Genomic DNA, 26,099 nt, shown 5'->3' with positions numbered 1-26,099 from the left:
TATGGATGCAGGGACAAAAATCTTTAAAGCGAGGATCATTCCCACCCCCTCCATAAACAAGAGTAGACAAGAATGGGCAACATGGACATTGGCTATCCAAAATGGGGGAGCTACAAAGTTAAGAAGTGACTGGCTTACAAGCTTTCAAGAGGGAGCCTAGATCCAAGGGGTGCAAGGGAATTTAGAATCTCCACCGAGTATTAGCCAATCTGTCTGGGCGGGGTTGATGAAAGTGTATGGGGATAGTTCTCTTGTGGTACAATAGTGAAAAATTGTTATCAGGACTGACAGTGAGGGTTTGAAATATAAAGGTAGATGTTTTGTAGCAAAAAGTGACTGACTTTACAGTTTAGGATCAGAGGTCCCTGGGACCATCAAGGGAGAAGAATGGAGTGCGGGACCCTACCCAGAGAATCAGTGACGCCAGGTTTGGAGGCAGGGAAGATGACATGGAGAGATAGAGCAGCTGGTGACTTTATAACCAGAGAAGGAGAGTGGCTGTGTGCTGAAGACCAGGAGGCAGGCTTGCAGGGTATACCCTTTGGTTGGTTGATGATGCTAATATTCTCTCATGTAAACTATCACATAATTGACAATAAAACATTTTTAAAATGTATATAATGGAATCTAACACATAGTTTTGAAATCCCCTCATACTTTTCTTTAAGAATAGTTTCTTCAATATTATTGATTTAATCTTGGATGTCTTCTTTCTTGTCCCTTTTCTATCAAAATCCTGATATTCTTTAACAGAACATGATCAGTATAAACTCTTTTTATGAGGAAATTTATTTACTACTCTATCCAAAAGCTCAAATATACCAGCTGCTCCTAGGAAACCCTAAACAAGAGTTTCCAAGTCTCCAAGAGCCAGAACCAATTTAAAGGCATTTAACGACATCAACGACATCCTTCCATAATCTCTTTTATATAGATTCCTGTTCCACCTTTAAGCAGCACCTTTACTCCTCTTTTTTGATCATGTTTAGTTTTTTAGTTTAAATAAGATATTCTCAGAGATGATTCACCTGGCCATAATAATGAAAATTAAATCCTATCCTCATTTGTTATCTCCAAATACAGAAGATTATTTTTCTTGCTTCATTAACTTTCTATTTTGCTCAAAGATATATTTGTTGTTGTTGTTAAGTGCTATCAAGTTGATTCTGACCCTTAGCGGCCCTGTATAGGGTTTCTGATGAGTAACTGGTCAGTTTGAACTGTGGACCTTGCAGTTCAAATGGCTTTGCAATCTGACACATTAGTCCACATTGCCACACCAGGACTCCCAAAGATATGTAGGGAGTCCCAAACTTATAATGCATTCACATTATGACCTCACAAGTGTCTGGTTTTTTTTTGGTTTTTTTTTGGTAATATTCTTCAGTGTGTCTGTAACATTGCATCTTTCTGGGGAAAACTTACAAGAATATACATGAAGTGGTTTTTGGGAAAAAAATGGTGAGTTTTGTGAGTATCCTAAAAGCATTTGATGAGAATAACATGATGGAAGATACCAATGGGAAAACCATAAATATGGCAAAAATTCTGTATTTAGAACATAATTCACTGATGTGGAACATCATAAAGAATGGGAACTGGCATATTAAGACTTAATTAATTTTGAAGAAGAAGGAAATGCTGAAAAAAAAATAATGAACAAAAGAAGGAACATAAGTTATCTAAAATATTTGTCATGTAAGGATTGTTGTTGTTGTTAGGTGCTATCAAGTTGGTACCGACCCATAGTGACCCTACGCACAGCAGAATGAAACACTGCCCAATCTGGGCCAACCTCACGACTGTTGCCACGCTTGAGTCCATCGAAGCTTCCACTTTGCCAATCCATCTCCTTGTGGGTCTTCCTCTTTTTCTCTGACTCTCCACCTTACCAAACATGATATTCTTCTCCAATGACTGGTCTCTCCTGACAATATGTCCAAAGTATAAGAGACGAAGTTTGGTCATCTTGGCCTCTAAGTAGCACTCTGGCTGTACTTCTTCCAAAATGAATCTGTTGGTTCTTTTGGCAGCCCCTGGCACTTTCAATATTCTCCTTCAACACCATAACTCAAAGGCATCAATTCTAAGGTCTTCCTCATTCACTGTTCAGCTTTTGCATGCATATGAGGTTATTGAAAATACCATGGCTTGTGTCAGGCGCACCTTAGTCCTCAAGCTGACATCTTTGCTCTTCAACACTTTAAAAAGCTCTTATGCAGCAGATTTGCCTAATGCAATATGTCGTTTGATCACTTGACTGCTGCTTCCTTGAGTGTTGATAGTTGATCCAAGATGAATGAAGTCCTTGAAAATTTCAATCTTTTCTCCATTGATAAGAATGTTATTTATTGGTCCAGTGGTGAGGATTTTTGTTTTCTTGACATTGAGATGTAATCCATACAGAAGGCTGTGCTCTTTGATCTTCATCAGTAAATGTTTTAAGTACTCTTCACTTTCAGCAAGCAAGGTTGCATCATCTGCATAGAGCAGGTTGTTAATTAGTCTTCCTCCATTCCTGGTGCCATGTTTTTCTTCATATAATCCAGAATCTCCGATTATTTGTTCAGCATACAAGTTAAATAAGTATGGTGAAAGAATACAACCTTGTCGCATACCTGTCTTAATTATTCAGTGTTCCCATGTTCTGTTAGAACAACTGCCTCTTGGTCGAGGTACAGATTCCTCATGAGCACAATTAAGTGTTCTGGAAAACCCATGCTTCGCAATGTCATCCATAGCTTGTCATGATCCACACAATTGAAAGCCTTTGCATAGTCAATAAAGCACAGGTAAAACATTTTTCTGATATTTTCTGCTTTCAGCCAAGATCCATCAGACATCAGCAATGATAATCCCTTGTTCACAGACTCTTCTGAGTCCGGCTTGAGCCTCTGGAAGTTCTCTGTCAATGTATGATTGTAGCCGTTTAGTGTAAGCATTACCTGAGCTTTTCTCTAAATTCAGTCATGTGTGTGCACTAGGGTTGTATTCTTTCACAGAGAGAAATAGATTTTCCCCATAGTCAGCACTCAGAATTTAGTCTCCTAACTGGTCAGATACCATAGAATCAACACTGGACTTGAAATCAGGAGGTTGGCAGTTAAAACATGCCATTTGTTGCTCAGAAACCTTGTACAGGTGGCTATGAGTCAGAATCAACTGAGTGGCACTTAACAACAACATCAACCTTAGTGAAAATAAGTTTCTGTTTGTTAAGACCACCTACAAGTAATATTCCTGTTACAGCAGTTTTATATAACTTAGACCACACTAATTTGTCATATTGCCATATTTTGGTGGTTTTTGTTTTGCTGTGATTCTGGAAACTATGCCACAAATATTTTAAATACCAGCAGGGTAATCCAAGGTGGGCGGATTTGAGATTGGCTACCAGACTAAGGCAAACTATGGAGAAGGAGAGACTGACTACCTCTTAATATTTATTTTTGCTGATGTTAAGTGCTGGCAAGTTTGTTCCTACTCATAGATATCTTTTATAGGGTTTCCGAAGACTGGCTGGTGAGTTTAAATTACCAACACTGCAATTCAAAAGACCTTGAAGTCCAAAGCTTATCTTATAGCGCCACACCAATAGTCACTGAAAAGCTTATGAATAGCAATGCAACATTGTCAGATAGCACCAGAATACTGAATATTGGAACATGGTGAAGAGCACAGGAATACTGCCAGATACAGTAACAGAAAATGGCTCCTTAGGTGGGAACACATTTAAAATACAACTGGAGATCTGCCTTCTCAAAGTAGAGTTGATCATGATGACATGAATGGAGTAAAGCTTTCAAGACCTTAATTATCTGGTGGGACACAACTCAAAAGGAAGAGAAACAGCTGTAAAATCCATTAATAATCAGATATGGAATTTATGAAGTATAAATCTAGGGTAATTGGAAGTTGTCAAAAATGAAATGAAATGTATAAACTTTGATATCCTAGGCATTATTCAGCTGAAATGGACTGATATTGGCCATTTTGAATCTGACAATCACATTATTTACTATGATAGGAATGACAAATTGAAGAGGAATGATATCACATTCATCATCAAAATAACATATCACGATCTGTCTTAAAGTACAGCACTGTCTGTGATAGAATACTAAACATATGCCTACAGGTAAGACCACTTAATACCACTAGCTCTCAAATATATGTACCAACTACTAAAGCCAGTGATGATAACACTTAAGAATTCTACCAACCTCTTCAATATGAAATTAACCAAAATGCAATCAAGATGTGGTGGTATGGATTAATGTGTTGGACTGCAAAGTCAGTGTGAACTGCAAGATCAGCAGTTCAAGCTCACCAGCCGCTCCTTAGAAACCCTATACAGCATCATTATGGGTCAGAACTGATTCAATGGCACTTAATAACAACAAGAATGCAAAGTCTGTAAAAAAGAGGAAGGATCAGTCATTGAAAAGCATGGCCTTTGTGATAGAAATAATACTGGAGATTGCATGAGAAAAATTTACAAGACCATTGATTAATTCATTGCAAATACCTTATATAAGTAGCGTTGTGGTTATGAATTGGACTGTGAACCTCAAGGTCAGCAGCTCGAAACTACCAGCTGTTCTGCAGGAGAAAGACAAGGCTTTCTGCTTCCATAAAGATTTACAGCCTCAGACACCCTGTACTGGGTCGCTATGAGTCAGAACTGACTCCATGGCACATAACAACAACAACATACACATGATCCTCACCAGATAGAATGCACAAAAGTCAAGTTGACAACATCTGTGTAAATAGACAGTAAAAGCTCCATGTTGTTGTTGTGTGCCGAGGAGTCAGTTCTGACTCATAGCGACCCTGTACAGGGTTTCCAAGGCTGTAAATCTTTACGGGAGCAGAAAGCCTCATCTTTCTACGGCGAAACAGCTGGCTGTTTCGAACTGCTAACCTTGAGGTTCACAGCCCGATTCGTAACCATTATATTACCAGAGCTCCTTTTATCAGGCAAAATAAGGTCAAGTATAGATTGGAACAGACCATTAATTGCTCGTATGCAAGTTCAGGCAGAAGCTGAAAAAAATTAAAAACAAATACACAAAAGCCACAATATGACCTTGAACATCTGTCACCTGAATTTAGAGATCATCTCAGGAATACTTTGATGAATTAGACACCAATGACTGAAGACAAGAAGAGATGTGGGATGACATAGGAAACATCAAACAGGAAGAAAACAAAAGATCATTAAGAAGACAAGAAAGTAGGAAAAGAGGAAAGTGGAAACCAGAAGAGACTCTGAAACTTGCTCTCTGAGTATTTATATGCCTTTTTGCTTTGCTTCTGTAGAAAAACAGCTTGAGATATTTTTCCTTTAAACAACTTTTCCCTAGTTTATAACCCCAGACATTTTGTTATTTTTTTCCCCACAATGAATGATTTGATACTTTTAACCTGGTACTGGGATGAAGCATATGTTGTGATTGGTATTCACCTTATAGGGATTTATTTTAATAGACTTATATAAAGCCAGAGTAGGGAACCATTTTTCTGCCAAGAGCCATTTGTAAGTCATCATTCATGAGGCATAAAAAATTATCAACTTGAAAATTAGCCTGCTAAATTTGGTCAATTAACTTACCATGATATGATGGCTATAAAGTCCTGGTGGTGCTGTGGGTTAATGTGCTGGACTACAAAGTTCACTTAAAAGGCAAGATTGGTGATTCAGGATCACCAGTAACTCATCAGAAACCCTGCACAAGGTTTGGTGAGGCATGTAATGTTAGCTGGTATTGATGATGCTGCTTCTCATAACTGCTTTTCCAGGATTGCATAGGTCAGTCTGGAGCACAGTCAACTCTTTCCAATGCTAAGTTTTGAAAAGTACTACTCGCTGCATTAAACTGTTCTGAATACATATGCAAGATTTCAATGCATGTCTCTTCAAAGCTGGAAATTGATAATTTCTTATGTAACATGTATAGAACTCAAGCAGTGGGTGGTTATTGAACCTAGTTTTCAGCTCATAACCACTTAGCAGCTGAATGATTTCATGTTGTAGGTTATCAGGCATATCAGCTGGTTCCACACTTAAAGGTATAACAAAGATGTTTAATTCCATTTGTTTACTTTTCATGTTCTTGAATCTTTAATTGAATGCCTCAGTTAATTCCTCACACTCACCAGCATATTTAAATGTCCATGAAGGCATTTTTTCCTTCCAGAGTGAGGAAATGTACCATGTTATTCCTTTCAATATTATACTTTCCACAGCTTTAATTTAACTTCAAATGATTTCACATTTGAAAGTAGGGTGCTGGTTGGGGCCCTGCAGCTTGACGTTCAGCTCTGAGAGGTATTTGGTAATGTTCATCATTAACAGTAGATCATATAATCACTTGTTATTGTTGAGTTCCCAGACAGGTTTTACCTTTATCTCTGTGAATATCTTCATCCTGCAGTTCATGAAACCTCATGAGCATGTCCTTGTAACTCAGTCTTCATATGTTATAAACAAGATCATGTACTCAGAGTCAAGATCATTCAGTAACTCCTTAACCTGGTGGTTGTTAAACCCTGTCTGTGCTTTTGAAAATAAATATGCATGACACTATTGTTGAGCCACAATGAATAGCCCCAGAGACTTCCGTGATGTATGAGTCAGTGGCATACAATTAAATCACTTAGATCAAGATGTTTCTTGACAAATCCATCAACCCTTTTTTGTGAGTTAACCATGACTAGAGTTCTATCTATAGTAAGGCCACTGAACTTTTCAAATGTTAGCTCTAGTTTTTTCATTGATAAAATAAGTCTCTCAAATAAGTTTCCATCTCTAGTAGTGACATTCATGGCTTCTAGTGACAGCACTTCTCCTCACATGTCAAATTTTGCAGTTATCTCATGAACAAAAGCAATTATTTGGGCAGTATTTGATATGTTGGGTAGCTTTTCAGTCACATAGAAAAAATGGAAATGTCCTGCAGAATTTTTTAATGTTTTTTTCAATATATTGCACTAAATCAAAAATCCAGTCTAAAATAGTTCCCTGAAACAAATTAACATTCTGAAAATTTTTTACTTAGTCTGGTGCTAACAACTCTGCAGCAGCCACTATGAACTCTTTCACAAACTTTCCATCTACATGAGACCTCAGCTTCTTTGCAATTAGCTTTCTCAGTCCATAACTCCTCTGAAGAATTTTGTTTCTGTCACAAGGAGACTGAGTGAAATTGGCTTGCTGTGATTCCTAACTCCACTGAAAAGTATTAGTTTTATCCGGATGCATTTGGCCTTCCAATACTTTGAATTTAGCATGTTTTGTGCTGAAATGACATTCCAGACTGGGTTTTATCCTTGCTGCTAAAGAATTGTCACAGAGTCCTGGCTTAGCTCTGTTAGGTAATTGGCTGTATTGCAAAGTCAGTTTGAACCCCAAGGTTGGCTGTTCAAGCTCACCAGTTGCTCTTTGGAAACCCCATACAGGGTCGCTATGGGTTGGAACCGACTCAGCAGCATACAACAACAAAAAATACTGGTCACAAGTTAGGAAAAAAGATGCACAGAGTTTCCTTTGACTTTAACAAAAAGTAATTGTCCACTTCTCTTTGAAAGATCAATATTCTGCACCAACTATTTTTTTTCTTTGTAGGATATCATACCCCTTATATTTTAATAACCATTCGGTACATGTAGCACCCGTGACATGATTATTTTGCTTTGATCAGTGTTTTCATCCTGCATCTTGGATTTGGAACATGTCCAATGATTGTATCATTGACTCTTGAGGTCTTTTCTGTGTACTGTAATTTCCTTAATCTTCATCTGAGATTCAGTTTTTGTGAGGATTATTGATCATGGGTGTATGGATACAGGTTGTATTGGAGTATGGTCTGTGGTGATAAAGAGGTTGACAACAGCATTGTTAATCATCAGAGACAAGGTCATCAACATCACAAGGAATCATCTCATTGATTCTCATCTCACCATCACTGTATCACCATAGTTTTGCAGCAGTGTGTTAAAACCTTTGTCACATGTACACTCCCAGCCTTCCTGACGCTGACTTTCCTCTGAATCACTGCAATACAAGTATAAAGACCTCTGGCAGATGATGAGAAACATACATGTATGTCCTGTCATGGACTCGTATATGTCATGTCTATTCCAGAGTGAATATTCCTTGCTTGTACCTCAAATTTTAATATATTAATTGTGATGCACTTATTTTAAATTTATGTTTCTATGAATTAAGCTCCTAGATTTATTGAATTTCATGTCCCACCTGTGGTTGCCTTAGCAGGGCCAGAACAAATGATTTTACAGGCCTTATACTGCTTGCAACCCAGACATTCCCCACCCATGAGTTAAAGCCTCTGAAATCCCGCATAGGATCTCTGAGTTAAAATAGACTCAAGGCCACTTAACAACAACAATAGAAATTTCTGTTGTTGTCTGGTGCTAACCAGGAAATTTCAACTCATAGTACCCTTATGCATAACATAAGGAAACACTACCTAGTACTGTGCCATCCTCACAATTGTTATGTGTGAGCTCCTTGCTGCTGCCACTGTACCAATTCATCTTGTAAGAGTACACCTATTTTTGCTGATGCTCCAGTTTACCAAGAATGTTGTCCTGTGGGACAAGATCCCTCCTGATAGCATACATGAAGTATGAGAGATGAAGTCTCACCATCTGGATTTCCAAAGAGACTTCTAGTTTTACTTCTTCCAAGATAGATTTGTTTATTCCTCTAGCTGTCCACAGTAATTTAATGTTCTTCTTCAACATTATAAACCAAAGCACCAATTCTCCTACAGTCTTTTTCATCCACTGTCCAATGTACACATATGTGTCTATTGAAAATACTGTCTCTTTGGACAGGCTCACTTTAGTCCTCAAACTGACATCTTTGCTCCTCAACACCATAAAGTTGTCTTATGCAACATATTTGCCTAATGCAATACATCATTTGATTTCTTGACTGCTGCTTCAATGAGTGTTGATGGTGCATCCAAGCAAAAGGATGTCTTTGACAAATACTGATTTCTTCCAATCAGTTGTCAAGGCAGGTGTCTTCCAAATTCCTTGTCATAGTTGAGTGAGTGCCTCCAATACTGCATCAGTGTATTTAAATATTTCAATTTGTATTCCAACAATTCCCAGAACCTTGTTTTTTTCCAGTGCTGTCAGTGCAGCATGGATTTCTTCCTTTAGTATTATTGGCTCTTGATCAGATGCTACCTCTTGAACTGGTTGAATATTGACAAATTATTTTTTGGTACAGTCATTCTGCGTATTTCTTCCATCTTGTTTTGATACTCCTTGCATCATCAATATTTTGCCCATAAACCCTTCACTATTTAAAATTGAGGTTTGAATTATTTCCTCAGTTCTTTCAGCTTAACAAATGTTAAATATATTCTTCCCTTTTGGTTTTGTAACTCCAGATCTTTGCATGTTTCATTATAATATTTGACTTTTTTTTTTCTAGCTGCCCATAGAGATTTAGTGTTCAGCTCTGTTACTTTCTCATGTCCTCCATTTACTTTAGCATCTCTACACTGGAGAACAAGTCTCAGAGTGTCTTCTGACATCCATTTTCTTGACTTTTTAAAGACCTTTTGCTTTCTTCCTGTATGCTGTTCTTGATGTCATACAGACAAGTATTTTCAATAACCTCATATGGATGCGAAAGCTGGACAGTGAATAAGGAAGATCATAGAAAAATTGATTCCTTTGAGTTGTGGTGTTGGAGGAGAATACGGAAAGTGCCGTGGACTGCCAAAAGAACCAATAGATCTGTTTTGGAAGAAGTACAACCAGAGTGCTCCTTGGAGGCCAAGATGGCTAAGCTTCGTCTCTCCTACTTTGGACACATTGTCCGGAGAGAACAGTCTCTGGAGAAGGATGTCATGCTGGGTAAGATGGAGGGTCAGAGAAAAAGAGGAAGACCCCCAACGAGATGGATTAGCCAGGTGCCATCATTGATGGCATCAAGTGTGGCAGCAGTAATGAGGTTGGCCCAGGATCGGACATTGTTTCGTTCTGCTGTGCATGGGGTCACTATGAGTCGGTTCTGACTCAATGACACCTGACAACAACAACAGCAAAGTAACTGTATATAGTGATGAAATAAAAGATCTGAATACAAAATTTATAAAGGACAGCTGGAGAAGATAAAGGACAGTATTATAATTAAATATGAAAAGACCTGTAGTTAAAAAACAAAACAGTAACAAAGGACATTGTCAGCATTCCTCAAACTGAAAAAAGTGAAGAAAACATTCAAGCCTAAAGGATTTGATGGCCAAAATGGAGTCCTGGTGTGGAGCTGTGGGATAAGCACTGGATCACAATTTGTTTGAACCGTGAAGTCAGTAGCAGTTCAAGCTCACCTGTCACCCCTTGGGAATCTTATATGGGGACACTATGACTTGGAATTGACTCCATGTAATTTACCAACAACAATAACATTTGGGAAAATGATTAATGACCCAGGAAGCTTCAAAAGAACCTGGAAGGAATACAATCATTATGCTAAAGAGAATTGAATAGAAAAATTTAAAGGTCAGTGAGCAAAGACAAAGTCAAATATTACAATGAAATGTGCAAAGATATGTTGTTAGAAAACCAAAAACAATAAACAAGGCTCTAGGAATTGAAGGGATACAAATTGAAATGTTTTTATAAAAACTTATGGACTGGTAGAGACATTCATCCATCTATGCCAAGAAATCTAGAAGAAAACTGATTTGCCTACCTACTGGAAAAGATTCCTATTTGTGCATTTTCCAAAGAAAGGTGATCCAGTACAATGGGGAAATTATTGAATAACATCTTTAATATCATATGTAAGTAGTATTTTGCTGAAGATAACTTTAAAACCAAGACAGTAGAATATTGATAGGAAGTTTCTAGAATTTCAATGCTGATTGGTATTATGGAAAAAAGTATATAATTACTAATGTCATATGGATCTTGGCTGGAAGCAGAGAATGCCAGAAATAAGTTCACTTATGTTTCATTGACTATGTAAAGGAATTCATTTCTGTGAACCTCGATAAACTATGAACAACCTTGCAAAGAATGGGAGTTCTACAACACTTCATTATTCTCATGAAGAACCTGTACATAAACCAAAAAGCAGGTGTGAGAATAAGGTTATACTGGATATTTTATAATCAAGAAAACAGTTTGCCAGTGTTACATCATTTCATTATATTTACTGTATATACAAAGCAAATAATGTCAGAAACTGCTTTATATATTGACGAACTTGGAATCAGAAGTGGGGCAAGAGTTAGCAATAACCTGCTACATGCAGATGATACAATCTTGCTTATTGGTAGCTAAGAGGACTTGAAATACTGATGATGATGATAAAAGATTACACCCTTTAGTATGGATCCCACCTCAACATAAAGAAAATAAAAAATCTTCACAACAGGACTAGTACATGATATCATGATAAGTGGAAAAAAGATTGAAGTTGTCAAATACTTCATTTTGCTTGGATCTACAGTCAATGCTCTTGGAAGCAGCAATGAAAAAGTCAAGCAACATAATGCATTGGGCAAATCTGCTGTAAGAGCTGTCTTTAAAGTGTTCAGTAGCAAAGACATCAGTTTGAAGACTAAGGTACATATGACCTAAGCCACTGTTCATGTAACAGTTGGACACTGAATAAGGAAGACAGTAGAAGAACCGATTAATTTGAAATATGGTCTTGAAGAATAATATTCAAAGTACCATGAGCTGCCAGAAGAACAAACAAATCTAATATGGAAGAAGAACAGCCAGAGTGCTCCTTGGAAGTCTCTCATACTTTAGACATATTGCCAGGTAAAACCTGTTCCTTGAGAAGTACATCATTCTTGGTAAAGTGGATGGTTAACAAAAATGCACAACAGAAATAAAAAACTGAGAAGTCATGCACCATACTTAGAACTATTTCAGTCTGTTGTGGTTGGTAAGTACCACAGAGTTGTGTCTGACTAATTTTGACCTTGTATAGGGTTTCCAAAGAGTGAATGGTGGGTTTGAACCAAGAACATGTCAGTTAGCCATCCAGTGCTTATTCTACAGTACCATATCAGGAGTGTAACTGTTATAAATAAATGATACATCTGGGAACAACGTAATGTATGCATTTTGATAAACATTTGTACTCATTTCTCTGTGTATATTTAGGAGTTGAGTCTAAGTAAATAGTGAATTATCTTAAAAGGAAACAAATGAGAAAAAATATATGTATTTACTCACAAATCACCATTTCGGGCATTCTTCTTCTTCTTTTTTAAAATTTTCTTTCCATCTGGTATTTCTTTCAATGTGAATGACTTTTAAGGTTTCTTAAAGTGTAGGTCTACTGGTGACATACGTTTCAGCTTTTGTTTGCCTAAAAATCCTTTATTTTGTCATCATTTTAAAGATGATTGCATTGAATATAAAATTCTAGTTAGATAGGATGCATTTTGTTCATTCTTTGTTTTCCTTCAGCAGTTACAGCAAAAACTCAATTTCTTAAAATTTGCAAGGTATCTATAGAAGACTGACTCATATTTATCTTTTTTCTCTCTCACTTTTCTTCTCAGGCTAATTGAAATGTTCTCTTTTTAAACATTATTAGCAGTTTGATTATATTTACATGGTGGTATTTTTCTTTTAATCCTTTTTGAGTTCAATGAGAATTTTGGTATGAGCTTAACACTTTTCATAAAATGTGGATAATTTAATCACTATTTTTCTCAAGACATTTTTACTGACCCTTCTGAGATGATCCCTAAATTCAAGTGGACCACGTTCAAAGTCACATTTTAGCTACTGTGGACTTGTTTTAAATTTTTTCAGCTTCAGCCTGAACTGGCACATGAGCAATTGACAGTCTGTTCCACAGTCTGCACCCTGAACTTGTTCTGACTGATGATATGGAGCTTTTTTACCACCTTTTTCAACAGAAGTAGTCAATTTGCTTTCTGTGCATTCCATATGGTGAGTTCCTTATGTCTTTTATGTCATTTAAAAAGATATTTGCACTGACCAAGTCATTGGTCTTGCATAATTCTATCATGTGATCTTGAGCAACATTTCTACCACCAAGGCCAGAATTTTTAATTACAGGTCTCTCCTCTTCATTCCCAATATTTATATAAAAATTTCCAGTAATTACCATTACATCTTGATTGCATGTTTAATCAATTTCAGATTGAAGTTGGTAAAATTCTTCAGTGTCATCATCACTGATTTTAGTGGTTAGTGAGTAAATTTGAATAATGGTTGTATTAACTGGTCTTCTTTTTCGGCATGTGGATATTATCCTATCACAGACAACGTTGTACTTTAAGATAGATCTTGAAATGTTATTTTTGATGATGAATGTGACACTTCACTTCATGATTACAGGCATAGTTACCAATCTGTTTTTCACATTCCAAATGACCAAAACTAATCCATTTCAAGTCACTAATGCCTAGGCTAGGGATGTTTATGTGTTCCATTTTATTTTTGACATTTCCAATTTTCTTGGATTCATACTTTGTACATTCCATGTTCTGATTTTAATGGATCAAACAAGGATGTCAGAAAAGACTCTGAATATTGCTCATCAGCATACAGATGCTAAAGAATTTGTAAGAAAGCAGGAGGTAAGATAATTGAATAGAAAAATGTAAAGGCCAGTGAGAGAAGAAAAAGTCAAATATTACAATGAAATGTGCAAAGATATGTTGTTAGAAAACCAAAAGATAATAACACCCCCAACATTTCTCAAGTTGAGGAAATTGAAGAAAACATCCAAGACTCAGCTTGTAATACTGAAGACTTCTGTGGACAAAATACTGAATGATGCATAAAGCATCAAAAAGATGGAAGACTGTACCAAAAATAACACATGGATGTTCAACAATTTCAAGAAGTAGCATATGATCAAGTGCTAATGATGTTGAAATAAGGGTTCCAAGGTGCACTGAAGGCACTGGCAACAAATAAGGGTCTGGAAATTGATGTAAACAAATTGAAAACTTTCAACAAATTGATGTGGCACTGAAGTCACTCACTAAACTATGCCAAGAAATTTGGAAGACAGCTACCTGGCCAACTAATTAGAAGAGATACATATTTTTTACCATTCCAAAGAAAGGTGACAAAACAGAATGTTGAACTTATCAGACAATATTAATAATTTCACATGCAAGTGTAAATTTGCTAAAGATAACTTAAAAACAACCACACACACTATTTTCTATTTACAATAGCAAAAAGATTGATATAGCCAAAGTGCCCATCAATTGAAGAATGGATAAACAAACTGCGGTACATACACACAATGGAATACTATGCTACCTTGAAAAATAGCAAGGAAGCTGCAAGCCACCGCTTAACGTAGATGAACCTTGAGGACATTATGTTGAATGAAATTAGTCAGTCACAAAAGCAGAAATACTGCATAGGACCACTACTGTAAAAGACTAAGAAAAAAAAAAAAAACATACTAAAGGGGGGGGGTTCTTTGCTGGTTGCTGGGATGTGAGGAGAGGGTGAGGGGAGGCAGGGGAAGATGTAGCACAGGGCAAGGAATAGACAGGATAGTTTGGGTGCTGGGGAGGGGGGAAATATACAAGAAGGGAGAGGTGAATGGAAGAACAAAGCAGATGGGAGAACAATTAGGCAGGTTTGCATGGGCTAAGTGGTACAGAGGTAAATAATGATGTATGCACAACCTTGGAACAACACGGCTCTGATATACAGAGATTGAGACATGGTTGGAATGGGTAAAAGGGGAAATAAAGATGCATAGCTGTCTTTTGAATCTTGGTTTTCCTTGCATTGTATTATAAAATAGACACTTGAGGGGGAGAGAAAGGAATAGCCAGAAACATCACCATAGAAAACTTGTAAGTCTGTCTTCTGCCTAGACTGATTGGAACACCTAAAATGGAGCTAAAACACACACAGTGAAGGAGGCTTCCTGTAGAGCTTCTGCATTATGTAAGACTATAGGTGGAAGCCTGAACCACATCCAGATCTTCAGAGATAAGAAATTTCCACTTGAAAGACCGAGCAGACCAGTCTGGAGTAGCTAGAAGAACAGAAGATACTTCTTGAAAAAAAGACCTACAGGAAAAATACAAACAATAGAGGCAGACCTACTGTTACTACAAGAACAAGCAAGTTGCTTGTCCTGGAGACATCAAGGCAAGTGGTAGGGTCCCTTCAGTGTAAACCCCCTTCCAAGACTAAGACTCAATGAGAATACATGCTCTGATTGGTGATCATGCTTGTCACTGAAAAGGGGAAGTGAGGGAAAAACTGCAATGAAGATGCAAGCTAAGCCCTACAATGTTCAATAGACTTCTGTGAACCCAGGTGGAGACCTGGTTGGCCAACAGTGTGTGGCAAGACCTGAGAACTCTTGGGCCCAGAGTCAGTGACATAACCACAGAGGACTAGAGTGAAGAGTGAAGCCTCCAGCTGATAAGAGAGGGCATATGCACAAGAACACACACACTTGCAGATAATACCCACTTGACCTGGCTTCAATGAATGGATGATCAGAGCTCAACCAGAAGAAAGAAGAGGAAAAAAAGAGTAATCTGATACAGTTGGATGAACATGACCTGTACCTATGGATGCAGTAGCTCAAAAGAGGGAACAAATCCTTATAGCAAGGATCATTCTCACTCCCTCCAAACACAGAGTAGACAGGGATTGGCAACTTGGACATTGGCTAACCAAAATGGGGTACCTACATAGGCAAGAAGTGACTGGCTTACAAGCTTTCAAGATGGAACCTAAATTCAGAGGACGTGAAGGAAGGTAGAATCTCCACTGAGTAGTATGCAATCTGTCTAGGCGGGACTGATGAAAAGCAGATGTGTCTCTTGTGATACAATAGTGAATAATTGTTGTCAGGACTGCTTGTGAGGGTTGGAAATGCAAAGGTAGACGTTTTCTAGCAAGGAGGGGAGTGATTAACTCTTCAGCCTAGGAGCAGAGGTCCCTGGGACCATCTAAGGAGAAGAGTGGAGAGTGGGACCCTACCCAGAGAAACAGTGATGCCTGAGATGGAGGCAGAGACGATGATGTGGAGAGATAGAGTAGTTAGGGATTTTAGACCCAGAGAGGGAGAGGTGCTGTGTAATGACGACCCGGTGGCGGGGGGACGGCGGCGCAAGCTTTTAGTGTATACCCTTTGATTGCTTGATGATGCATGGAGGGGACTGTAACCATAGCAATGAAACGAAATACTATAGGATGAATGCAAAACTAATGTTCTCCCATGTAAACTATCATATAATTCACAATAATACATTAACCAAAAAAAAAAAGGGAGCTTGCCAAAGGCTCAAGCCAGATTCAGATTCAGAAAAGGATGTGGAATGAGAGGGATATTGGCTGAAACTAGGTGGATCTTGACTGAAATTAGAGAATAACAGAAAGATGTTTACCTGTGCATTGTTGACTATGAAGAGTCTTTCGATTGTGTGCATAATGACAAACTATGGACACAATTGTGGTGAATGGGTATTCTGGAACACTTAATTGTGCTCATGAAGAACATGTACATAGACTGAATGGCTTAAAATTAGGAAAGGTGTATGTCAGGATTGTATTCTTTCATCATTCTTATTCATTCTGTATGCTAAACAAATAATTGGAAAAGTTGGATTATATGAAGGAAAACATGGCATCAGGGTTGGAGGAAGACTCATTAACAGCCTGTGATATGCAGATGATACAACCTTGATGGCTTAAAGTGGTTTTAAAATATTTACTGATGAAGATCAAAGACCACAGCCTTCAGTATGGGTTGCATCTCAATGTAGAAAAAAACAAAAATCCTCACCAATAAATTACATCAAGAGAGCTGGAGAAAAGATTGTAGTTGTCAATTAATTCATTTTTCTTTGATTAACTATAAACATTTATGGAAGTAGCAGTCAAGAAATCAAGTGACATATTATATTAGGCAATCTGCTGTATAAGACCTTTAAAGTATTCAAGAGCAAAGATGTCAGTTTGAGGACTAAGGTGGGTCTGACTCATGCCATGGTATTTTCTGTAACCTAAATGCATGTGAAAATTGAACAATTAATTAAAAAGATCATATAATAATTGATGCATTTGAGTTATGCTCTTGGAGGAGAGTATTAAAAGTATCATAGACTGCCAAAAGAACAAACAAATCTGTGTTGGAAGCAGAACAGAATACTCCTTGGAAGCCAGAATGGTCCAACTTTGTCCCTCATACTTTGGACATACTGTTAGGTGGGACCAGTCCCTGTAGAAGGACATCATGTGTGGTAAAGTGAAGGATCAACAAAAAAGAGGAAGACCTCTCAATGAAATGGACTGGCCCAGTGGCAGCAGAAATGGGCTCAAACATAGCAAAGATTGTGAATTTGCTGCAGGATTGGGTAGTCTTTCTGTTGTACATCAGGTGACTACCAGTTGATACTGATCCGATGGCATTTAACAACATCAACTTCTCTTGAAATTCTAAAACTATTATTGTACAATAGTTAATATTTTTCCATGAGGTATTGAGTCTCTCTACACATCATATTTTAGGTTTTGTTTTGTTTTCTCTTGGTGATTTAGGATGAAATGTTTGTTTGTGGAATATGAAAAATGATTATCTATGCAATATTGAGGAAGAGCAAGAGCGAAAGGAAAATGAATATATATATATATATATATATATATATATATATACTGTCCATAGGTAACAAATAATGAAAATGAGAGATTATATCTTTAAATCCAACTGCATTAATTACTACACTGAATTAAAATAACCTAACTATAGTATGGTGTCCTGGTACAGGGTAATAGTTTAAGTACTGGTGTGCTAACTTAAAGATTGGCAGTTCAATCCCATGGCTAATCTTTGGGACCCTTGTATAGGGGCGTTATGAGTTGGAACTGAGTTGATGGTAATTAGCAATAACAACAACTATTATAATAGAGATAACCTAAATGAATTAATGAAATACACAGCTAATATAGTCTAATATACAAAAAAGAATGGACTTTTGCAATTATTTCATGCCATTTTGAGTTGACAGGAAAAAAAAAAACTGCATTAATGTGAGAAAACTAAGACTCTCTTATATACTTAATGGTAGAATAAATTGCAATTACATCTTTTGAAAATAATTAATTAATTTCTTAAAAGTTAAACATACACCTACTTTATAACATAACTATCTCATTCTTAGAAATGTATTGAACAGAAATAAGAACAAATATTTGTACAAAGACTTCTTTGAAAATGCATGCTGCCACTTCATTTCTAAGGGCCAATGTTGTGACAGTCCAAATGCCTACCAATAGGTAAAAAGATAAACAAATACTGCCAAATGCATATGATGACACTCAGAAATAATGAGAAAACAATTAAACACAGACTGGCAATTCTGACACACACATGGATTAATTTCAAATACCTTATGTTAAGTGAAAGGAAACAAACATGCACACAACACACATTTGCAAGAATTCCAATTATAGGAAATTCAAGAAGTAAAAAATCAACAAATTATGATAGGAATCATAGCAGTCTTTGCTGCTACAGGAGAGGAGAGAATAGATTGAACAGCACAAGGAAATTTGGGGGAACAAAAGAAACTTTACATCTTGATTGGTGCAGTATTATATAAAGATATCACTTTATTGAAAACTCTCAAACAACACACTTAATATATATTTATATTGTACAGAAAATAGTTTAAAATAAAATGAGTTTGTGAAATATAAATGTATAAAAATGAGTGTGTTCTTACACAATTCATTCCCAAGAAGAATATATCTTGGTAGAATCAAGAAATGTGGTGAGGAGCTACAAGATAGTGCACTGTACTGCAAAGTAGGTTATAACCGCAAGGTCAGTGATTCAAATCACCAGTTGATCCTTGGAAATCTGATACAGGGTTGCTATGAGTTGGAGCCAACTCCACGACAATTTACAGTCTGTAAATTATGGTATTGTAGAACAAGCACTAGACCACAAAAGTTATTTGAACTGCAAGGTGGGTGGTTCAAATCCAATAGCCACTCCTGTGAATTCCTATACAGGGTCAGTATGAGTTAGAACTGACTTGATGGCATTTAACAACAGCAATAATAAGTTGTTGTTTTTTTCTTTTTAATTAAGTTTTTATTGTGAATTATGTGAGTTTACATGGGAGAACATCGGTTTTACATTCATCCTATTATATTTCATTTCATTGCAATGATTACAATCCCCTCCGTGCATCATCAAATAACCAAAGGGTACATCCCACAGGCCCGCCCCCCCCCCCCCCCCCCCACCGTCCATGTCCATCAACACACATCCCCTCTCCCTCCCTGAGTCCAGTGTTCCCAGCTGCTCCATATGTCCACATCATCTGCTCTCTCTCCATCACTGGTGTCACTCTTTCTCTGGGTAGGGTCCGGCTCTATGCTCTTCTCACTTGATGGTCCCAGGGACCTCTACTCCTGGGCTGCAAAATCAATCACTCTCCTTCTTTTGTCAATAAACATCTACCTCTATATTTCCTACCTTCACAATCAGTCCTGATGGCAATTATTCATTATTGTACCAAAAGAGTTTTATCCCCATTTCCTTTCACCATCCAGGTCCCAAGAGATTGGAAATCATTCCGTGGAGATTCTACCTACCCCTGCCCCATCTGGAATAGGCTCCCTCTTGAAAGCTTTTGTAAGCCAGTCACTTCTTGCCTTTATAGCCCCCACCCTCCATTTTGGGTAGCCAATCTCTAAGTTGCCCATCCCTGTCAACCCTGTGTACCGAGGGGGTGGGAGTGATCCTTGCTGTAAAGATTTGTTCCCTGTATTTATAAATTTTGAGAAGGCATTTAACAGGTATAGGCACAGTAGTTTGTGACCGATGTTTTCATATCAAATCTTAAACACTACATTCACTATGAATGTTTAACTTTTTTTCCTAATTAAATGTTGTTGTCAGGCACCATTGAAGCAGTTCCTACTCAAAACACCAGAATGGAACACTATCCAGTCTTTTCCCATCCTCAAAAGTATTCTATTTGAGCTGATTGTTGTTGTCAGTGTTCCAATCCATCTCACTGAGGAGCTTCCTGTTTTATGATGACCTTCCACGTTTCCAAGCACGATGTCTTTCTCCATGGTCTGGTCCGTCTTCAAACATGTCCAAAGTAGAAAAGATAATTCTCACCGGCTTCATTTCCAAGGCGCTATCGGCTATACTTTTTATACAACAGATTATTCATTCTTTTGACAGTAGATATTTACAATATTCTTCACCAATACCATAAATCAAATGAGTGGATTTTTCTTCTGTTTCCTTATTCATTGTCCAGTTTTTTCATGTATATAGGCAAGGAGCTCTGGTAGCGTAATGGTTACGAATTGGGCTGCGAACCTTAAGGTCAGCCGTTCCGCGGTAGAAAGATGAGGCTCTCTACTCCCGTAAGGATTAAACCCTCGGAAACCCTGTACTGGGTCGCTATGGGTCGGAACCGACTCTACGGCACTTAACAACAACAACAATATAGGCAACTGAAAGTATCATGACTTGGGTCAAGCACAACTTCAACATATAAAAGAGGTCTTTTCTCAGCTTATTTGCCTATTGCAATGTGTTCTTTGTTTTCTTAATTCTGCTTCCATGAATGTTGATTGTGGATCTCAGCAAAATGAAATCTTTGAAAACTTCATTATTTTCTATGCTTAGGATGTTATTTATTTGTCCAGTTTTGAGGATTATTGTTTTATTTATATTGAGATGCAATTCATACTGAAGGTTGTTGACTTGCATTAGTAAGTACTTCAAATTCTGTTTTATTCCAGCCAGCAAAGTTGTGTCAATTCTACATTACAAATTTCTTACACATCTTCCTTCAAATCTAATGCCATGTTCTTCTTCAAAAGAACATAAAAATATGAAAATTTCTTAAAAAATAGCTTAAATTATCTGAATATACACAGTACAGTGATATTCCACTTTTTCCTATGACATCATTAATAAAAAGGCCCCAACAAATACAACATTTTCAAGAAAATTAATTGCTATTGTTGCTACTAGTTGACATTGAGTTAATTGCTTTTCATAACAACCCTGTGCAAAACAAAACATTGCCAGATGCTTCACCATCCTTAAAATTGTTTACACTTGGACCCATTCCGATGCCATTGTGCCAGTCCATATTACTAATGGTCTTCTAATTTTCACTGACCCTCCAGGTTTCTAAGCTTTGATGTCCTTCTCCAGGTACTGACCCCTCCTGATAACATGTCTAAAATATGAAAGAAATCTCACCATCATTACTTTTAAAGAACACTCCGGGAATAACTCTTCCAACACAGATTTGTTCTTCTGCCAATCCATGCTACTTTAAATATTCATCACAAACACCAAAACTCAAATGAATCAAGTATTCTGCAGTCTTCCTTATTCATTGTTCAATTTTCACATGCATATGAGGCTATTGAAATTAATATGGTTTGGAGGAGATTGTAATTATTGCAGTGAAATGATGAGTGCAAAACCAATGTTTTCTAATATAAACTATCACTCAATTCATAATAAAAACTTTAAAAAAGAAGAAGAAAGAGAATAAAATGGCTTAGGTCAGTCAAAGAATAGTCCTCAAACTAATATCTCTGCTCTTGAACACATTAAAAAGATCTTGTGCAGCTGATTTGCCTAATAAATATGTTCTTTGATTTCTTGACTGCAGCTTCTATGAGTGTTGATCCAAACAAAATGAAGCCTTTGACAACTACAGTTATTTTCTCCATTTATTGTAATGTTATCTATTGGTGCAGTGTTGAAGATTTTTCTTTTCTTTTCACTGAGGTATAATAAATACTGACTTCTGCAATCATTGATATTCATCAGCAAGTATTTAAAATCCTATATGATTTCAACAAGCAAGGTTATATCATCTGCATATCATAGATAGTTAATGATTCTTCTTTCAATTCAGACGTCACATTCTTCTTCACATAATCCAGATTCTCAGATTATTGGTTTATCATACAGATCATAAACTATTCAGCAACCCCTTGTTCAATTCTGTTCTAACAACTTCCTCTTGATGTATGCAAAGTTTCTTCATGAGCACAATTAAATGTTCTGGAATACCCATCCTTGGTAATGTCTTCCATAGCTTGTCATGATTCTTATAGTCAAAACCTTTGCATAGTCAATAAAGCATAAATAAACACCTTTCTGATATTCTCTGCTTTCAGTCAAATCCATCTATTATCAGAAATGACATCCCTAGTTCCACATCCTCTTCTGAATCTATACTGAATTTTTTACAGTTCTATGCCAATGTACTGTTGAAGCCATTTTTGAATTATCCTCAGCAAAATTTTACTTGCATGTGAGATTAATCATATTGTTCTGTGATTTACCCATTCTGTTGATTCACTTTTCTTTGGACTAAGCACTAATGTTGACCTCCTTCAATTTATTGATCAAATAGCTGTCTTGCAAATTTCTTGGAAGATTACAGAGCACCTTCAGTGCTGCATCAATTTGTTACAGTATTTAAATTTGTATTCTGCAACTTCCTGGAGGCTTCTTTTTCACCAATGCCTTCAAAGTATCTAGGACTTCTTCCTGTAGTATCATTTGTTCTTGATCATAGGCTACCTCTGGGAATGGTTGAACATTGACTTTTTAGTACAGTGAATAGGTGTATCTTCCCTCTTCTTTTCATTCTTTCTGCATCTTCAAATTTTGTCCATAGAATACTTTAATATCACAAGTTCAGGCTTGAATTTTTTCTTTTGTTCTTTCATCTTTAGAAACACTGAGCTTTTTATTCCTTTTTGGCTTTCTAACTCTAAGTCTTTACACATTTCATTATAATAATTCACTTTATCTTCTCTATATGCCATTTGATGAAATTTTATTTTCAGCTCTTATATTTCCTCATTTCTTACATTAACTTTAGCATATCTATGCCAGAGAAAAAACTTCAGAGTCTCTTCTGCCATCCATTTTAGTCTTTTTTTCCTCACCTGTATTTTTAATGACCTTTTGCTGTCTTCCTGTATGATGATTTTGATGTCTTCCCAGAGCTCTTCTGGTTTTCTGTCATTGTTGTCTAATGCATCAAATTTGCTTTTGAGCTGGTCTCTAAATTCAAGTAAGATCTGCTCAAGATCATATTTTGGATCTTAGGGACTTGTTTCATTTTTTTCAGCTTCAGCCTGAACTTGCATATATGCAGGGATGATCTGTTCCACTGTCTTCCCTTCTCCTTTTTTGGACTGATTGTATATAGTATTTCCACACTCTCTTCCCTAAAACACAGTTTGATTCTTGTATATTCCTTTTGGTGAGGTCCATGTATATATGTCATTGGCTTTTCAAAATTCTATCATATAATATCCTGCATCGGTTCTATCATCAAGGCCATATTTTCCAACTACTGATTCTTTCTTTGTTTTCAACTTTCACATCATGATCACCAGAAATTATCAACACATCTTTATTTCATATTCAATCAATTTCAGGTAGAAGAATTTGGTAGAATTTTTCAATTTCATTGTGACTTTTTGTTTGTGTGTGTTGTTGGTGCAAAAATATATGAATAGTAGTGGTAAATAAATGGTCTTCCTTGTAAGTGAGTGGGTATTATCCTATTATTGACAATATTTTGCTTCAACATAGATTGTTAAATGCTCTTTTTGACAATGAATGCTACCACCACATTCCTCGTGAGGTTGTCATTCCCTGCATAATAAACTATGTGATTGACAGATTAAAAATTGCCAATAGCAATCCATTTTAGCTCATTAATACCTCAGGTATTTACCTTTATGGGTTTCATTTCATTTTGCCAGATTCCAATTTTCCAAGAGTAATAATTTATACATTTTATGTTCTGATTTTTATGGATGTTTGCAGCTGTTTATCCTCACTTTATGTTGTGTCCCATTAGCAAATGGAGATCCCCAAAGCTTTACTACATTTGTGTCATCATGGTTAATTCTACTTTGAAGAAGCAGCTCTTCCACAGACAGTCATATTTTGAGTGTTTTCCAACCTGAAAACCACATCTACTGGGACTACATATAACAGAATTCTGAAGCTACTCATAATGTTTTCATCTTTCTTAACTATATATGGCAATGTTTTGTTGCTGTTCATAAGATCTTCACTGGGTAAATGTTCAGTAGTCTGTCTCTTTGCCTTCTTAGGCTGGCTTAGGCTGTGATCTCTGGTGAACCCTGACCATCACAGGAAACCCTTTTGATATTTAAACACCTGTAGCAGGCATTACTTTCAGCTTCAGAACAATATACAAGCTATCAGAGTATGAAAAACTGACAGATGAGTGATGGGGGAAATGAATTAATATAGCCCTTTTTTTAAAAAAATATTTTTTTTTTTCGAGTTTTTTATTTTCCAAAAAAAAAGAAAGAAAGAAATCCTGCAGGTTTTGTTGTTTATTTACCTTCTTTTTGGTTTTATTGTGTCTAACAAATTTTGTTGACTACTTTTTGTATCTTTTTTTATTTATCAGTTCAGTTTTGAGCAGGGACATAACTCTTTAGTTTATTCACTTTTCAGAAAATAATTCTAAACTTAAACCCTACAGACTTCTACTTGCTATATATCTCACCTTGTTAAAACTAACATTTGTTTTTGTTTCATGTTTCTTGAAATTCAGCTATAAAATTATATTTAGCAGTAAATGATCTGTGAATTTGATTGAAAAATGTTTGTACTGTGTTAGGCAACGATGAAAATACATTAAGCTTCTCAATTTCTACAGATTTGTTAGTGTGATTTATACATATATCTTTCCATCCTATGGTGGGGGAGAATTACAGTATGATCTATGAAATTTTTTAAAAAATCAATAAGTCATATTATGATTATATAGGCAGACAAACCATTTCATATTCGTTATACATTCAGCAAATTATTTCAAATGAAGGATCATTTTCCCAAAGCAATATTTGTTTTTATCTCAAATTCAGTTCAGTTCAAAAAACATTGAATAGATATTCTGTTTTGAATGACACTGAAAATGCTAAGGAAAAAATGAGTGCATGATCTCAAACTTAGTACTGGAGGAATGAAAAGCATGGGTATATTCTTTCAATGCATTGTGGCAAATTTGTGATTTCTGATCTCAATTATTTTTTTACAGCTGTTGCTTAGAAAATGATTATTTTTCTCTATACCAAGTAGCAAAAAATTTATTTGCCTTGTTTAGTCAAAATTGATTAATTGTAGCTTTCTGTTGGCATGTCCTGTTGTTGTTGTTATGTGCCATCGAGTCAGTTCCGACCCATAGCGATCCTGTATAGGGTTTCTGAGGGTGTAAATCTTTACGGGAGTAGAAAGCCTCATCTTTCTCCCGCGGAGCAGCTGGTAGTTTCGAACCGCTGACCTTAAGGTTCGCAGCCCGATTCGTAACCACTACGCTACCAGAGCTCCTTTGGCATGTCCTACTAAGTTACAATAATTCCCAGGAGTGGATGCTGCTTGACAAAAATGTACTTAACACCCAAGCAATTTAGACATTTTCCATTTCTCACTCTCTTTCTTTCTCTGTCTTTCATTATACAGACACATATACACACATACGAGGGGGACTAAAATGTTTGTGGATAATTTCTGCTAAATTTTAAATCCATTTTTCAGTGAGCTTTTGAAGCACCTGTCAAGAAAATATGTGATTATGAAGAACAAAATAAGCATTATATACACACACACACATATAATTGTTGTTGTTAGATGTCGTGGAGTTAGTTCCAACTCTTAGCAAACCTATGTACATCAGAAAGAAACACTGTCTGGATCTGCATTTTCCTCACAAATGTTTGAGTCCATTGCTGCTGTCACTGTGCCAATACATCTCATTGGGGGTCTTCTTCTTTTTTTATCACACTCCAGTTTTCCTATCATGACATCTTTCTTCAAGCACTAGTCCTTCCTGATAACATGTCTAATGTATGACAGAGGAAGTCTTGCCATCCTGGCTTCTAAGGAGTATTCTGAATGTACTTTTTAAATACTGACCCACAACCAGAAATCTTTTGGTGTGTCATGCTCTGGTAGATTGGGTAAGGTTGTAATGCTGAAATTATGCCACTAGTAC

At 36.6% G+C, this 26,099-nt stretch overlaps 1 pseudogene; it reads left to right on the top strand.

Moving 5' to 3' along the window:
* The first annotated feature begins 13,559 nt into the window (after positions 1-13,559).
* The window catches only part of LOC102828921, a 121,228-nt pseudogene continuing 108,688 nt past the window's right edge, over positions 13,560-26,099 (top strand).

This window comes from Chrysochloris asiatica, unplaced genomic scaffold (genome assembly GCF_000296735.1).
Source record: "Chrysochloris asiatica unplaced genomic scaffold, ChrAsi1.0 scaffold00435, whole genome shotgun sequence".
Classification (NCBI taxonomy): Eukaryota; Metazoa; Chordata; class Mammalia; order Afrosoricida; family Chrysochloridae; genus Chrysochloris; species Chrysochloris asiatica.
This window is presented reverse-complemented; position numbering and strand designations above follow the sequence as displayed.